The following is an 18,644-nucleotide window of genomic DNA, read 5'->3' on the forward strand; positions in this document are numbered from 1 at the left end:
AAAAAATACACTTACCCTACATTGTATAGTACCCGAATATAGACTTCATAACTATATGGTTATGAACACATATGTGTATCTATTATATAATTGTATTATATAAATTTGTACTTCCAAATAACACTTACAGTAGAAGGCACGTGTAATTAACGGAATTTACAGGGATTGATAAAAAAATCATAAAAAGATCAAATCAGGCTTAAAGACTTGTGACAATATAATGAAATGACAAACAACAGAAATAAATATATTATAAAACCCACCAATGTACATAACTAACAACAAAAATAAGAAAAAACAACAAGAAACTAAAATGCTTTTGTAATGCTGTATCAAATGATTTATATAATATATATTTACAGTATTTTACAGTAAAACATGTATTATCTTAAATATGTTTAACAAGTTAACACAATCTGTGAGATCAACAAAATGATGTGTCTTTGTGTGTCTTTCTGCTTTTCAGAAACGGTTTTGTGTTATCTCAACAGAAAGGAAAGTCAAAATTTCCTTCAACATAGTTTTTAAGATCATACGTAAATTCATAACATGCTTGTCTATTGGGGTATATATATGTTTTTCCTTGATATATTTTTTGATATATATATGGAACCTGTGTCAAATGGTGTACAAACATCACATTAAACGAACACATGCACAGATATAGAGCTGCGGAAAAAGTTCCAATTGGAGTCCATTCCAATCAAAGTGATTATGAACTTGTTTTCTTTGCAGTATTTGAGGTCTGAAAAATACAGAGCATCTTTTCTGTTACTTTTGACCTGTTTCTCCAGTTTTCATTTTCTGCAAATAAATGCTAATAGAAACAATACTTTTATTTGAAATGTGGAGGAAATATTGTTAGCAGTTCACAAAATGAAACAAATACGATCATTTTACCTAAACACATACCCATTCCGAAAAATTGAAAATCATTTTGAAATGGTCTCTTCATTTTTTCCGTGGCTTTATATTATGTTACATACATATATGCTGTATTTTGGTTAGATGTTTTGCATCATTTTGTCGTGCCCTCAAGGAAAATACATCCCATCACGCTTACAAATCCACATGCTCCGATGCTGTCATTTAGAGTCATAAATCTCTCCACACATAGCAACAATCTTGCAAAATCATTAATGTTTTCGTTCTCTCTTATCAATTCCATTTTCTGGAGTAATTGAGCAGCGATGTAATTGGTCCGGTGACCCCTTGCAAAATTAAACGTTATCACAGCGATCTGTCGGCAACTGGCAGAGAACAGATGTTTCTCTTCAGCGGAGTAATCCGTCATCGACCCCTGGCCTGAGCCAATCACAATTACCTTGATTTGTGCGGCACGGAGTGAGAGACCCCTTGTCCTGAGTCACTCAAAAACCACCGAATGGATCAATAACCTCCTATGTAGCCCCGCCCATGCCCTTTTGACCCATCAGCACCTTTGATGACGTTCTTTTAAAACATCTTCAGTCTAGAGATGAATCAAGAGTTGTGTACCTACAAAGCCCTACAGAAGTTGCGATCACTCACCGCATGAAAGGCGAATGGTCAAATCATTTCTGTGTGTCTATAAAATCCTGATGTGATCCTGTAGATTCAAAGGCTTTCTCTTCTGTACACTTTCAACAGCTGCATTCGCCATTCAAAAAATCAATAAAAGACCTTGAAAAAATGATGCTAGCTGATATGATGTAATCTTTCATTGTTGGCTGGATAATGCCCGGCCGTACGTGACTGAATCACTCGTTCCTCTTTTATTCTCCCTCTTTCTAGCTCTCTTTATCTCACTCCGTGCCTGTGTATGGATGTCCTGGTACGCCTCAAACAACCGGGAGACACCCTCTGCCTCTTCTTTCTCCTCGGTTTCATCAGCAGTGCCCGGATAAAAGGCCTTAGAGGCAGAATAATTAGATCAAACAATAGATTTAGGACTGGCTACAAAATAAGAACATCCTCTGTGTTGAGGAAGAGTTTTAGCCTCGATCAGCAGCTACTTGGAGCTTCTGTCCTCCAAAAATACCTATTATGAGTCGGGCCAGAACGGCCCATTCCACGATTTTAGAGAAACTGAGGACAGCTGGAAGCTTTAAAGTCTTTAGAAAGCAGGCCTGAGATCTCCCTGAGCTGTTTGAGAGTCCAAGAAGAGCAAAATAATGCATTGAAATGTGAGCAATCCTGAAAAACAAGGCAGAGTTAGTGTCAAACAGAAGATTTAAAACATTTACGGTGGAATATGAATGCAAAAATAAACATTAGCATGTGAAAACCGAAAATATTTCATTATGATGATTTAGCCAAATATATTTATTTTTTCTTTACTATTTTTCATTATTTTGTTTAAAAAGTGTGCATTGGGCCTTATTTATTTTACATGTTCAAATTTAATCTAGTAATATTTTACGATAAAGCTCACACACTGATGGATCGAACATGTGAAGTGATAGTTCACACTAAAATGAAACTTCTTTCATCATTTACTCACCCTTCACATCATTTAAAAACCTGTGAGACTTTCTTTCTCCTGCGGAACACAAAAGAAGATATTTTGAAGAATGTTGGTAGCCAAATAACACTGACCCCCATTGACTTCCATTGTATGAACACAAAACCACTGAGACATTTCTCAAAATATCCTCTTCCGTGTTCCACAGAAGGAAGATTTTGAACGACAGGGGGGTGATTAAATGATGACAATTTTATTATTTATGTAAACGATCCCTATACAACTTTATTTTAAATGTACATTTCCATACTACTGTCAGAATTCAAAAATACGCCTTAAAACTTTTCTTTAAATATTTCACATGAAGGTCAATCCTAATTTAATTATGGGTGTCATCGTGTTATTTTAGGAATCATGTGTCATTGCAGAATTTCCACAGGGAAGCTGGCGCGTGCTGTAAACAAACATCACATCAAATTAACAATGAACGCAGTGTTCTCGCTTCCTCACTCTTTTATATTTCACGTTGTTATTGCACACCTAACTGCGAAAAGATTCCACATTAACGCTGTATTTATGGACCTCTGTACTTCACACATCAGACTGAAACACAGATACTGTATGCAAACAACTACACGAAAACAGATTTTACAGTTTCAAATCATTGAGGCTTAAAGGGATAGATATTCTGTTATCATTTATTCACTCCCATGTTATTCAAAATCTGTATATGACTTTTTCTTCTGTGTACACAAAAGGAGATATTTTGAGAAATGTCTCAGTGGTTTGTGTCCATACAATGGAGGTCAATGGGGGTCAATGTTGTTTGGTTCCCAACATTCTTCAAAATATCTTCTTTTGTGTTCCGCAGAAGAAACAAGGTCATACAGGTTTGAACTTGAGAGTGAGTAAATGATGATCATTTTGGGTGAACTTTCCCTTTAAAATCGATGGATCCAAACGCTTATAATGCAGTATTTGTCATATACAGTACATCAACACAAACACAAATTAATACGTAATTACAATCTACAAACCAACACAAACACAATGACATATGGACTCTCTCAAAATAATTCAAACACACACACACACGGAGCCCAGACAAACACAACTCTAGAGAATCAAGGCAGATTTCCATAGAGTTCAGTGTCTCAACACCATGATGAAACCTCATGGAAATAACCAGCAACATCTGCACCACGGCCACTGCTGCACACAAAATGCATCTTCTCACTTATCGGCTCTCCCCCAGTGCATTCTGGGTGGTAAAAAGCACAAAGGAGCATTACGGTCAAGATTGACAAAGAAGTCTTCTGGGAACCATACTGAGGAAAAACAATGTACGATTTGCTAAAGAGCTTTTCTTATCATCTACATTAACATTTAAAAACAACTGTTTACCATTAATTCTGCATATATTCACATCACACACCTGCGTCTTAGCATCACGTGAGCTGTGCTATTTGTGCAGCACACCGAGTCGCTGTCTGTAAAGAGCGTCTCTCATCGGTTACTTATAGGATTCAATTGGGATTCCTGTAGACAGCACACAGCTCACTAGGTTTTGGAACAGAGCTATTGTGTTACATGTATTAGATATGAAAATATGTCTGGGAGCTTCACAGGTACCTCGGGTTTCCACTTTCGTCCCACAATACCTCAGAGACCAAAGAAACTTTAATTACGAATCAAGCGGCCCGGGCTGCTGCCAATGAAACACACACAGGCAGAAGAAGTGTTATTGTTAATTGCAGGTCAGTGTAAAACTGATGTGTCAGCTGTAGTGACTGCTAATTAATTCTGCTCACAAACCAAACCGGTGATAGTCTCCAACTGCTGCTGTTTAACCTGCGAGAGAGTGGCATGTCGGATTGTCATGCTCTCATTACGATCCAGTCCTTGTCTCAGATTATGACTTTTAATGCAACATGCAAGACTGACTCAACATGTTTGCATGCGTTACATTGTTTACACACACACGTGTTTGTGTTAATACATCATGGGGACTTTCCATGAACATAATGACTTTTTTACTGTACAAACTGTATAGACGGTTTCATTGGATGTATGCGCCTGGCGCAAAGTTAACTTCTGGTCTGCGTTTGGTTATCGGTTTGGCTAGTGGCTAATAATATAACCATTTATATTTTATTTTATTTCATTTATATTATTATTCATTTATAGGAATATTTTATTGTATAATAATTGTATTAAATGAAAAAATTGTTGGGTTTTGTCGCAACAATTCTTCTACTTGTAACCCAAAATAATACTGGCTAGACATACTTTTATCTTGCTAGCTTATGTAATTGACTTGTTATTTCTTTTGCTTATTATCAATTTACAGGGACTCTATTCTTTGCGGGTGTGTACTGGAAGTTAAAGGAGCAACGTGGAGATTTTAGCGGCATCTAGCGGTGAGGTTTCGAATTGCAACCAACGGCTCACTCCACCCCTACCCCTCGAAGCACCACGGCAACTGACACAGGACAAACATGTCCTCACGTTTTCGCTTCTTTGCCAAAGGAGATAACGTATATTGGGTGGTTCTGCAACTACGGACACTTTTGACTGTCCAAAAAAAAAAATCAACCCCTGTGAATGCTGTGAATTTTAATCATCAGAGTCTGAAATACATGTTATAAGATCAACAAAACTGCATGGAGTCATTAAGATTTTAATCTGGAACATGTTTATTTTTATATTTATAATTGATACAGGAAACCTTGAAAATGTGCTGCGGTAATGTCATGTTGCGGAAATGACATTTTTGCTAATATTGCAGCTAATTGGCAGCTAGTAAGGTCTACTACATTAGTTTTGACTCTTAGCATTTTGAAATACATGAATTAAACAGTACAGTAATATACATTTATTTCTAAAATGTAGTTCAAAGTACAGAATTACTAAGCTGTATGGTAAGGACACCCAATAAATACTGACACAGAAAAGATGATATTTACCTTATATTTTTGGGATCTTGTGAGTGAGGTAGTGGTGGCCTAATCTGTCAGCAATGTGCTCATGTGGTAATATCTGTTTCCATAGAAACTAGACTTGTTTGTCTTTGATAAAACTTCATTAAAAAAGCCTTTTTTCATTGTTGCGGTAAGGACTCAAAAGTGTGGCACAGGCACATTTACTTCATAAAATTATAAAAATGATCAGTAAAATATACAAAAACATTTATGATGCTGTAAATTAATATGTATATTAAACAATTCCATTTGAAATAATGTCAAATTGTAATTCAATTAGCTTATTTTACATATCTTAATATTGTGACCAGAGTCGTGGGACATGAACAAAAACAATGTTTGCACCTATAAATGCTATATAATTTTTTATTAAATCACATTATTAATTAATTATACATTTTTTTCAAGGTGTGTGATGACACTGTAAATATATTTATAAAGAGTCATATGACAAATTTTGACATAAATCTAAGATTTCACTGCTGGGACTTAAAAGTGCTCGCAGTTGCATAAACCCCCATTTATGTAAAGCGCTCTGTGGAGCAGTTTGTCCCTTTAGGGCTACTGTAGAAACAACATGGCGAATTCGGACCCGAGGTGTATGTAGATAGAAATAGCTCATTCTAAGGTAATAAAAACATAACGCTTCATTATGTAAGGTACACTTCTGAAGACAAAGTTATGAATATTATATTGCATTTCTGTCAATAGATCCTGCAAAAAATGACACAATGGACCTTTCAGTTTAGGCCACTAAAGCGTGCATGCACAGTAACCTTTGTTTATGTTGTTGCTATAGACCAATTATGGAACACACCAAAGTACAAGAATATAGGGTGTGGAGTGTGGTTTTATGTCCCTGGATGTACAATTACAGTACAACTTCACAAAATGAATGACCAGGGCCATTTGATAAGAACGTATATTCTGATCAAATTTATAAAAAAGGTTGTTTAAAATGGTCTTTGTTACATGGTTGCTGCCTTCTTGGCCACTTCACTCTTTTAAAAGAGATTTCTTAGATCTCAATGAGTTTTTAACCTAGTTAAATAAAGGAAATGAAAAAAAATAATTCTGATTTCATCTTGTATTTTTTAATAAAACCCACTTTCTATTTAAATGTGGGACTCGCCGTATGGAAACACGGTCTTTCAGAAGAGGGAAATCAGCCCCCATAATGCATCAGTGGGAGAAAACAGGCATCATCAATAATGAATTACTAAACAAGGCCGTCATTAAGTGCTTCCCACTGTTTTTGTCCAGCTCACTGATGGGGTGGGCAGACAGCATCACTCATGCACTAGCTTCAAGAGATGAGGCAGAGAAATAGAGGGAAATAGAAATAGATTTAGAGAGAGAGAGAGAGGTCAGAGTGGAAGCAGAGAGAGGGAGAGTGGGCTTTCATTAGAGTTCATTCGGAAGTTAAGAGTCACAATGAAGTGTGTGCCCAGTCAAGTCCAACACGTGACACCACACAATCATCTGTGTGTCTAAATGATCACGATGGCTTGGAGTGACGTGACTTTAAGTGATGTTAAATGCATTAATTTAACATAAGCGCCGTGACTTAACCCAGGGCTTCAACCATTGGTTAGAAAAAAACCCTCATGAAAACATGAACCTAGTGTGTTTCACATAGCACAGCATTTTTAATCATTTCCAACCTGATCTCACAGGAATTCGTAACTATTTTACGAGGTGGCTAATTTGACGATAAAAAAATAAAAGCAATACTGAACCCTGACCTTAAACTTAACGTCACTGGCGCAAATCGTACTAATATGTACCAATGAGATCATATGAATTCATTCGAAGTAGCCAAAATTAGCCTCCTCATAAATCGTTTTTGCCGTGAGTTTTTATTTCATATTAATTTGAATTAAGGTCTGTTCACACCAAGGACCATAACGTTGTGTTTACGTTATTATTATGTTACCAGAACTAATGACCAAACCCGAGGGTTTTAGCCATTGACTAACTTTGATTATAAAACCTAAAAATGTTCTTTAATTATCCGAGTACCGCGCGAACATTAAAAGACACTAGAGAACATACGGATTAAAGCACTGATAAAAGGGACGACAGATATCGCGCAGGGTCAGCCGCAGGACAGACGTTCAGAATAACACCTCGCGGCCCGGTGAAGATCATTCCCGCAGACAGCCGGATATCACAGTCAGTTTCTTATCGCAAGACCTTGAAAATACTAGAGAAAAAAAGCCCAAACTCGTTCTCTTTCGCCTTCAAAGCAGGTCTAATACGGCCTCAAAGAATACTTGCTATGTGCAGAGTCTAGACGCTTGTATTATTCACACATTCAGCCAGCGTGTAGGAAAGGTTGTGTCTTGGGACTCAATAGATTAGTAAGTCTGGGGACAAGTGTCTGGATGCCCCTGTTTTGCATGTGAATGACACACCAGCGTGTGTTGTTGGCTTTGGTTGGAGGAGGCGAGCGAGGGGGGAGAGAGTGGGACAGTGTAAAGATCATTCAAGAGCAAATGTATTTGCATTAAAAATGTATCAATGGAAAATCAGGTTACAAGAAAATTCTGTTTCGAAGATGACGTTACTCATTTCTTGAAAAATGTGTGTGACCAGAGAGCTTTGTGAGCAACTATGTAAATTTAAAATTATTTTTCAAATTAAAACTATGCTTAAAACCTATCCATCCATCCATCCATCTATCTATCTATCTATGTAGTTATTGGACTATAGTCTGTCTGTCTATCTATCTATCTGTCTAGGACTAGTTATAGATCTATCTGTTTGTCTATCTGTATATCTATCTATCTGTCCATAGTTATAGGACTAAAGTTATAAATATGTCTAACTGTCTGTCTGTCTATCTGTCTATCTACCTACCTACCTAGTTATAGGACTAAAGTTATAGATTTATCTTGTCTGTCTGTCTGTCTATATCTATCTGTCCATAGTTATAGGACTAAAGTTATAAATATGTCTAACTGTCTGTCTATCTATCTACCTACGTAGTTATAGGACTAAAGTTATAGATCTAGCTACCTGTCTATCTATCTTTCTGTCTCTGTCTGTCTGTCTATCTAGGACTAGTTATAGAGCTATCTGTCTGTCTGTCTATATATCTACCTAGTTATATGACTATAGTTATAGAGCTATCTGTCTGTCTGTCTATATATCTACCTAGTTATATGACTATAGTTATAGAGCTGTCTGTCTGTCTGTCTGTCTGTCTACCTAGTTATAGGACTATAGTTATAGAGCTGTCTGTCTGTCTGTCTGTCTATCTAGTTATAGAACTATAGTTATACATCTATCTGTCTGTCTGTCTATCTAGGACTAGTTATAGAGCTATCTGTCTGTCTGTCTGTCTATCAATCTATATATCTACAGTATCTATCCATTACTTAGTCATAGAACTATAGTTATCGATCGATCTGTCTGTCTGTCTGTCTAGTTTTATTACAGATCTGTCTGTCTGTCTGTCTGTATATCCATCTAATTATAGAACTATAGTTATAGATCTGTCTGTCTGTCTGTGTCCATTTATCCGTCTGTCTCTCTGTGAGTCTAAAAGCAAACACTAAAAGTATAACCCATCTTTTCGTTTTTGCTTTAGGCAATTCCCAGAACAGCGTCTACCAAAACAAAATGAATTTAGCTTACCACGCAAATGTAGGAATGAGATTTTCTCATTAAGTCATTTCAAATGCCACAAATAAGAATGACGACGTTTCCTTCTCATAAAAACAAAACAACCCACTTCTCTGCATTACAAAGGCAACCGAGGACAGATCTTGCAGACTGTTTTCAAAGACATCAGTTTTTTCATCAGACAAACATAAAAAGAAACATCCTCTCCTCGACCATACACGAGACAAAGCCCTAGCACTTCTAACCCTAAAAACCAGCGAGCGCAGGAAGCTGGTGATTGAACGCTGAGTGCACCAGGTATTTATACAGCGGCGAGCAGACGGTAGATGTTCTGCAGTCTGCTTGGAACCAAAATGAAAGCGTGATTTTTCTCCCCCACCTCAGCTTTCCGTGAAGATTGAACTCTCTGCGTTTATGGGAGGTGAGGACCTAAGAGCTTCTCGCTGAAGGAGCCTCTCGGGGGGTGCCAGCATTTAGGGGATCTGATTAATCACAGTATCTCTCTCTGAGGTGATAGCTCAGAGGTAACAGAAGGCCTGGCCCTAGTTAAGCGCCGAGCGACGCCTCTTACAGAGCGGGAGAGATGAATGGACGATGGGGCAAAATAATCAGTCACCGCTCACTCTACGTCAGCAAAAGACCGGACACAAGCGCAGCCCACAGACTTACATTTAACTCAACAAACAGGCACCTGTAACTGTGAAGTTTTTTTGTGTACACGTGCATCTCTACCTTAAGTGTTTCTGCATGGCGGCAAGGTTGTGGTTTCGACTCCCAGTTAAAAAAAATAGTTTTTCTTAAAATAAAAGCTATTGCAAAATGTGTAAATACAAACTTTGGAATTTGCAATCTAACATTTAATTTCCAGCGAATCTAACATTTAATTTCCCGCTGTTATTGAGAGCCCTCAATCATGTTTTCTACGAAAGTCTAAAGCGATTTTTCCGGCCAAAGAGGTTTTCACGGAGCGCTCTTGGAGGAATATAAGTCGCAAGAGTTTGTGAAGAGGGGAGTGATAAAAAGGAAAAGATGAGCGAGAGAGCGATCGCGCCAGAATAGGATGAGCGGTGTCCACTGAGAATTTGGAAGTGGAGGATCTCTCCCGCGTTCAATCTGCGCCAGCTCCAATGCTGTGGAAATAAATTGCTTTTTAAATAGATTGCTAAGCCTCTATCAGCGAGCTACTGATGTGGGTACATTTCATAGGCTGCTATTTAAACCAACTTAAAACCCCATCCACAGTATAACCTTATTGAAGATATCTGGGAGTTTGACTTCACTACCTCAGCGTGCCTCACCTACCGCCTGAAAATTAATCTTTGGAATGATACACGTGATAAACTGCCTCGCGCTGCATGGAGGAATACAGAGCATTGTTGCAATTAATGAAAAACGGCTTAACTCTTAGTGAGTATTAAAAGGAAGAAATGGGCATGTTGCGATTTAGATTGTGATAAAGACTTGGAAGTAGATTTTGATTCTGAGGCCATAGAAGAACCATTTTTGCCTTAAAGGTTCCATAAAGAACCTCCGAAGAACCTTTCTGTTTCGAAAAATAAATGTAATGAAAAAAGATTCCTTAGATGTTAAAAAAGATTTTTTTGGAGTATTGCAGATTGTGAAACAAAAAGATTGTGCCAAATGTCTGGACACGCTCTTGATTACCTCTGTTTTCCATATTTTAGAATAAAACAAAACCTATAGAACACTAATATAGAATATTAGCTTCTGACTAAAAATGTTCTGTACAACCTAATCATCTCAACCAACTTCCTCGGGTGCATTCTGGGATACTTTAAAAGAATCTTTGCATTATTTCCCATATATGCCTTGCGCTTTGTGGCTGCCATTCCTTCGCCATCCAGTCCAACTAATCCATTTATAAAACAATAAAAAAAAGAATTACATTTTAGTAAAAAAAGTCACACGTAGGCACAATGTCTATAGAACTCATTGGAAGCATTTAAGCATCAGCCTTTAGATCAAAAGGTTATTAAGTGCAATATCAATTCAGCCAAGTATATCCAAACTTCTGACTGGAAGTGCAGCTGCCATTTCCTGCACTTCGTGGCCCAGGGAAACGTATGCTAAAGCAGCACATTTTCAATTGATTAATGCCACTAATCTTATTTGTGGAAAACCACATTACGGTCCTGGAGGAAGCCAGAGGATGATAGAACATCATTACGTCATGCACAAGGAAATGGGGAAAATCCCGTAAAAAAGGGCTCATGTGAGGATGCTGATGTCATTAAAAAGGTTGGGTCAAATACCAACTGTGAAAGGTAAACTACTAGCCAAATGAAAACTCATTATTAAAAACCTATGAAAGCAGAGAACGAGTGTCTTCAACATGTGTTCGCTTTAAAATGTCTATTAGTCATACAATGTTTAAAAATCTAATAAGCATTTTAATGCACAGCTTCTTCAATTAGGTATTGTATTCCTCTAACGCAGAGATCAATAAATTAATAATCCATTTTACCAATGCTGTGAGTGTGAAGTTTACAGTAGGCTGTGTGATGGGGCATTTCTGCACATGAAAATGGACAAATATGCCTAAATTTTAGTGCATATCTCACATTACCCAAAATTAATTAATGCTCCATTTGCTTTGGGAACAAAATATCACCCCGAGAAAATTTGGGGCTGTAATTTAAGACCTGTTGTGGATGAGTGAATCTGTCTGAGGCAGAGCAGCACAGAAAGAGAAATAAAGAGGAAGGTTAATCGTACAGCAGAATAATCTGAGAGAGAGAGAGAGCGATGAATGTTATGAATTATTATGTCTCAATATGATAATGACCAAATACATCTTATATAACTTTTTTTTTACAAAAGAACTAAACTGGTAACTAAACGCAAAATGTTCAAAAGATTTTAAAAGAAGTCACAACAATTTTAGCCTTTACTGCTATATTAAAAATAATGTTTTTTAAGAACAATAAAAGCATCAGTATGTTAAATATTTAAGCCTATATTGAAGCAATAATTAAATAAACTGTTAAGTAAATTCTTTGTATATATCCACATATTTAGTATTTGTTTGCATACTTATTTTATTTTTGCCTGTATGGTTATGGCCTAAATGTAAAAGTGATTCTTCAACTGTAAAGGACAAAATATACAAATGCATCATAACTGAACTTGTGTCAAGCTTTATTAATGATATGAGAAGGAGTAACATTAGAAAACGTGCAGATAAAGATCATTTCAATAAATAGCAAATGAAGATGAGCTGCAAAGGCCTGAATAATTTCATCAAGTCATAAACTGCTGGCAGGTGGAAGTTAATCAGTGTGAAATCAGCTTTTATTTACTAGCAAGATATTTACTCAACACCATCAATACAAATTATATCAGAGAATAACTGTATCAATAGGTTTCTAAACATGAGAGCTATGAGAGTTTTGTGCTATCTAAAATAATTCAGTTAAAAAATAAAAAATGAAGAATTATAATACAAAATAGTCTAAAATTTTAATCTTAAAAATAATCTATTTAATCTTTAAATATATGTATTTATAATAAATATATATTTAGGATAAAATAAATGGCACATAATCTAAGGGTACTCAAGCCCTGAGAGCACAAAACCTGTAAATACAGTATATAAAAATATAACAATTAAATAACTAAACCGATATTTTAGTATGGTTCATCAAAAACAAACTAAGAAGTTACTAAGACTAAACACTGCTCCAATCTGTTCTCAGTTGTGCAAGTCCCCTAGTGGTAAAACATTACATTCATTCTCCTCTGCTCGCTCTATCTACACCTCCTTTCTCTCTATTCATTTAAACACATAGCCGAAAGAGCGATAATTACAGTGTGATCAAGGACAGTGCCTCCTGATTGTTGCTTTTAGTCTATCTGAAATGCTAATACGTCACTTAAACGTGCAACATGATAATGGAGAACAAATTAAAATGTTTGCAGATGTACAAATGTTCCACGTCAATACATCAACAGTCAGACCAAACGTAACTGATTTATCTATCACGTCATTTCTGAAAAAAAATATTTTTGAAGATAAATAAAATGAATGTAAAAAAAATCTCATGTATATTTATGAGATGTGATATGTCTGATTGTACGCCTTCATAAGTCAAGTAGATCCTATTAGGTTCCTTAAATGGAATTTCATGGACGTTAGAATGGCGCATGATACGCACGGCTGATACATATTCATGATATGTGCGAGTCTACGCGGAGAGCCACGCCGCAGTCAATCTAAGCCCGTGGTAACTGTTTATCTGCAGTGTGTTCCTTTACAATCCGTCTCCACACCAGCGCATAAATTAAGCTGTCACTGGCGTTGTGGACATTTCATTCAATTTTTTTCTCCAGGCCTCATGGAGCTATGAACTTCCATATGGAAACCCTACGCGATAAATGTCATTTCAAAATCAATTTGCATTAAAAAGGTAGAGCGTGCGGTCCTGAGAAAAGAATATATGGCACAAACCAAACACAATTGCATCCGCAACCCCACCCGGCCTGTTACGTACAGCGCTTCCCTATGAGTGGGGAAAGCAAAGCGAATTGATGCACATTTTAAAAGCAAAACTCAAAATCACAAACTTTGATCTACACACTACATGAATACACATCCATTCGTCTGTCGTTTGGCTGGCGGCATACAGAGAAAACATGTTTTGTGGGAGTACAGCCGGAGAATCGACACCACGCACGCAGACAGGAAGTGCAGCTCTGCTGACTCAAAGTGGATGTGGGCGTGACCCTCAGCGTTCGCAAACGTGCGTGCGTGAGCTCAGGGCAGGTGGGCCTTCTACTCCAGTGCAGGTGCCGTTGGCATGACTCTCCTCGACTACGCGTATTCTTAAGCAATAACAACGAGAGCCGTATTATCCACCCAAGAATACCCGTCACCGAAGAGAGTCTTTAACAGAGAGAAACAACAGAACCGCCGGCATCGTCCGCGGCCGCTCGGAAAACGGCATGGCCTTTCAAAACAACCGATTGAAGATGCTTTGTAGCGCAAAGCAATGGCCCCTCAACGTCTCGTCTGCAAACAGAAATTAACATAGTGCATTTTTCTCAGTACACGCCTCAGAGGAAATATGTGTTTTATAAGTGTATTTTTGGGTGTTATTGCCTCCCAGGTATCTGAGCTCTCACGGGGCGACTTCGGGGAAAGGTGCATTTAATGAAGGGCCTCTTGGGTCGAGGGGGATGGGACGAGGTGGCGGAAGGGCTTTATGGCTAATCCCACCCCCCCAACAGCTTACACTCACCTGGGATGCAAGGACCTCGGGGGTCCTTCCCTTGTGGAGGTCCAACGGTGAGCTTCCATGTTCTGACTCCCATTTCCACAGCGATCCTAGAGATGATAGTCCACTGTATCGGGTTCACCTGTAAACACAGAGACCGACTGAGTTAGAGAAGAGGTTTAAGATTGAAATCTTTACTGAATGGGATGCATTTGTCTAAATGATATAGAAAGGGGAAAAAATAGGCAAACAGTCCATTAGCACCATGAAGAGAATTCTATAAGGAGAGATGGACTCTAATGAAGCATGGCGGCCCCCCTCCAAACCCCACTTGAGTACCACAGGGGGAGGGAAAAAAGAGAGAACATAAAGATGGAAAGGGGTGGGGGCTAAATTGTGTGATTAGTCTTTAGAAGGCGTTTTTTTCTTTAAAGAAAATGCAACTTATATTAATTGCATCCTGTTACACAGAAACTAATCTGTGGCTTTGTAGAACATTTCTGTATTGAATGGTTCAAATGCATTAACAGAGAATATAAAGGCAGTTTTTTATATTTTAGAAAAATTGTTGCTCAGTTTTACGTTGATGACAAATATAAAAAAAATAAGGTAATACGAGAACAAATTGTACATTGCAGCTGAATTTGTTTAAAATCACTTCATGTATTTTTCAGGCAAAAACCTCATTTTCATACACAGGTCTTGGCTATCTAATTTTTAAGCATAAATTGTAATGTTTCATTATTTCCTATATTTGATCTATTTTGTAGAGTTTATCAGATTTATCGTTTCATTAAAACAAAGTATAATTTTAACTGAAATTATATCCAAATTGCTCACAATTTTAAACAACCAAATAAAATTTATATTTAAAAGAAACATTTACAATTTCGTCAGTTTTTGCTTTTTACAAATTTTAACTCAAAATCATGTATTTATTATATTTAAAAATGTTGCTTTAAAATAAAATATTTTATGGAAAAATATAATCTATTCTGCACACATCTAAGAGGCTTTTTACACCAATTAATTCTTCAATTGAAAAAACAAGGAATTGTGCTGAAATCCACACATAAGACCAGAAGGGACTAAGCCAATAATGAAACAGACAGAATAAAGAAAAGGAAACTGGAGAAGACCCTAAGCGGGGCAGATGGAGGAATCGAGAGGGACAGAATGAGAGATGGAGAATCTGGACTCAAGCAGAACGCAACAAAAGCCACCATACAGCACACCGGCAGTGAGGCAGCCTGCTGCTTCCTTTACAGACCCCCAGCCTGCTAAACGATGAAACACACCTCACACACACACAGCCACCCTGACGCAGGGCACACTCCCCCAGCGCTACAGCCTCGGGGCTCTTGCTCTCTCTGTCCATTTCTGAGGCTACACACACACACACACACACACACACACACACACACACACACACACAGTCAAACTCAGCACTGCAGCCAGGGTACAGACCCTCATCCAAACCCCCCTTCCAAAACTCCAGGAGTTAATCAATGGCCTTCATGCATGGATTCTGCTTTTTTGGTCTGTTTGTCTTTGGCAAAGTTCCTCTGGGTCCATCTCTCTGATGTTTTTTTTGTCCACCAGCATTTTGTATTCCACTCTACCGGTGGACCTTCACGCTAGCTCTATTGATTGAGAGGGAAAAAACACACGTTGTCGACTGTCTTTCATTTTTACTGTTCGGCGTACGCGATACGTGAACATATCTGTATTCTCTACATCTCTCTCCACGCCTCCATTTCTCCACGAAAGATTTGCGCTAGCCTATTCCACCCCACGCTGAAAAACACACACACACACACACACACACACACGCACGCACGCACGCACGCACGCACACACACACTTCAAGCAGGACCCTTTACTGATTGCAATTTAATTGAATGTAGTCCATGAATATGGTAATTTCATATAACACACTTGACACAAGCATCAAGAGGTGTAGCCTGGACAACACCAGAAAGGGAAAAAATCGAAATAAAAAATAACCCAACGTCTGCAATCACACTGACAAAAATCAATACGTTTATTAATGAATCGCAGGGGTGTAGACATTACCCCAAAGACCCTTTCTGCTTTTTCTGCATTTTTTTTCTTTCAAAAAGAATTAAAATAAAAACAGAATGAAAAGGTGTCCACATGTGCACAAGACTTACCCTGTCAAACCTGCAGCATCTCGTTCCGCCCAGCTCAAACGCCAGCAAGGTGGGATGCCTGATCGTGATAAACCCAGGTTGGAACGGCGACGGAGCTCCAGCTTCGCGGCGGCTTCCAAGGGGTTAGTTTGCCAGCGAGAGAGAGCGTGCCGAGCAGCCAGTCCCGTGCTGTTCAGGTGGATGCAGTACGCCCTCGTCAGAGGGAACGGCTGACAAAAGGATCAAAACCCGCTGCCCACTTCCGAACCAGTTGTTGCTTGACACAGCAAATGAACTTACGGCTCGAGAGCGACTGAATCAGAGAGAGAGAGAGAGAGAGACAGACAGAGAGAGAGAGCAGAGGAGGAGAGAGAGTGTGTTTGCCGTGTGTGTGAGAGAGAGATGGAGAATGAGTGAGAGAGAGAAATAGGTGGGGGAAGAAGGGGCTTCTGAGCGAGCGAGCGGGCGAGCGAGAGAGAGAGAGAAATCACAGCATAACAAAACCTATAGCTGCGTGGCCGTGGGTGACCACTCTCTCTCTCTCTCTCTCTCTCTCTCTCTTTAGCTCTCTATATCTCTTCCCCCTCTCTGGCTCAAAGGAAGGAAGAGAATAATTAGATTTGAGCCACACATGCCTTCCAAACCCACTGACTCGTGGATCCCAGGCACCTAATGTTGGATTAATTGAGGGAGATCAGATGTGCTACATGCACTGTGAGCTCTAAGCTCTCACTCCCCAAAGGGAGTGTGGACCCTGCCCCCCGTTACCACCCCAAAAAACCTACCATCATAATATGACTTCTGTATGTGCTCCTCTTTCATGACACATGGTCACTGACATACAACTGTAGGAAAAGAAACGAAACACGCATTTTATTTTTATATGATTATGTACACCTACAAGCATTAATTAGACTTGTGGTCTTGTTTAGAAGTGACTTCTAATCACAAAGAAGTGTAGAAAAATTTTAATTTAAAAAAGAATGTTCCTAAAATTAAATCCATAAAAAACAATAAATGCCTTCGATTTAAGGCAGGTATAGAAATAGGAATAATATGTGAACTGACATTTCTGAATGTAAAGGCTCGAAACGATTTTAAAAATATTGTTTCGATGTTATTTGTTAATCTTTCCTTCATCGTATATGAGATTTTTGCCATCGGACTAGAGAGACGGATGCATAAACACAAATATTTGAACACAATTAATGACTGTAACCTAAAATATTCCCTACAATAAACCAAAAAATGGGTTTGGTCACTATTGTCGTCTGCACTGCAATAAGCATGAGTGAAAGAAAAATGATAGTTGATATTCACGAGTGTTTTATTGTATTGAACGTCAAGCTAACGATACATCTGATATAAATTGTTTTCATTTACATTCAACACAGAGCACTGAAGTGTCCAGTACATGCTTTTTGATAAAACAAGTGCTACGATATTTATGCTACTGCTCAGACACTCGAACTAATTCCTTTTGATAAAGATCACATCAATAATATTAATATGACACTCAATATTCAAGGTAAATGGAAAAAGAAAACAGCTCTATTTGACTACAGGCTTTAAACAGAAAGCAGACAAAGGAATCAGACATGCTGAATTTCACGCCACAGAAAGCGATCTACTGCCCCCTGTTGACCGTTACGGAGAGGACAGGAAGGCCCTGGCAGCTCCAGACAGCTGGGCCATATTGCGACGGCACAAGCTGCAATTATTGCAGGAATAACAAATAATTCTTTATCACGCTGTAGTCGTTCGATGTAACAACCAACAACACATTAAACACCAAACAAAGCAAATCATGGTTCCACTCCGAAAACAGAAGGAATGCTGGGATGAGACGGGGGAGGAGGATAAAAAATGAAAAAGGCACTCTCTCCCTTTTTCGATATCTCTCGTTCCTCTTTTCTCTCTCTCAAGGCGAGGTGAGAATTTCTTACAAAAGCCTGGCTGATACCGTTTGCACCCTTCAAGGCCAGCTGAGCTCGGCACAAAGCCGTGCACGTACAAAAAAATCCATCCACCTTCCTCTTTTCTCTTTCATTTAGTTTTCATCTTTAGTTTTTTTTCAAAACAAAAAGTAGCAAATTAAGGTGAGAGTGTTATATGCTGCATTATGCCCACGCTGAAGTAAATGAAGAAGGCGAAACATTAATTGCCCCTAAAAGCCAATGAACGTCCACAAAGAAGAGCTATT

General features: G+C 38.3%; 1 long non-coding RNA gene across 1 annotated transcript; it reads right to left on the reverse strand.

The window, feature by feature from the left end:
- Nucleotides 1-388: 388 nt before the first annotated feature.
- On the reverse strand, nt 389-16,857 carry LOC130547295 (uncharacterized). The gene is made up of 3 exons (XR_008961862.1): nt 16,463-16,857; nt 14,313-14,430; nt 389-14,083 (listed from the first exon to the last, which is right to left on the reverse strand). It is a non-coding gene; the product is annotated as an uncharacterized LOC130547295 (long non-coding RNA).
- Between the last annotated feature and the right edge of the window lie 1,787 nt (nt 16,858-18,644).

This window comes from Triplophysa rosa, linkage group LG23, assembly GCF_024868665.1.
Source record: "Triplophysa rosa linkage group LG23, Trosa_1v2, whole genome shotgun sequence".
NCBI classification, from domain to species: Eukaryota; Metazoa; Chordata; class Actinopteri; order Cypriniformes; family Nemacheilidae; genus Triplophysa; species Triplophysa rosa.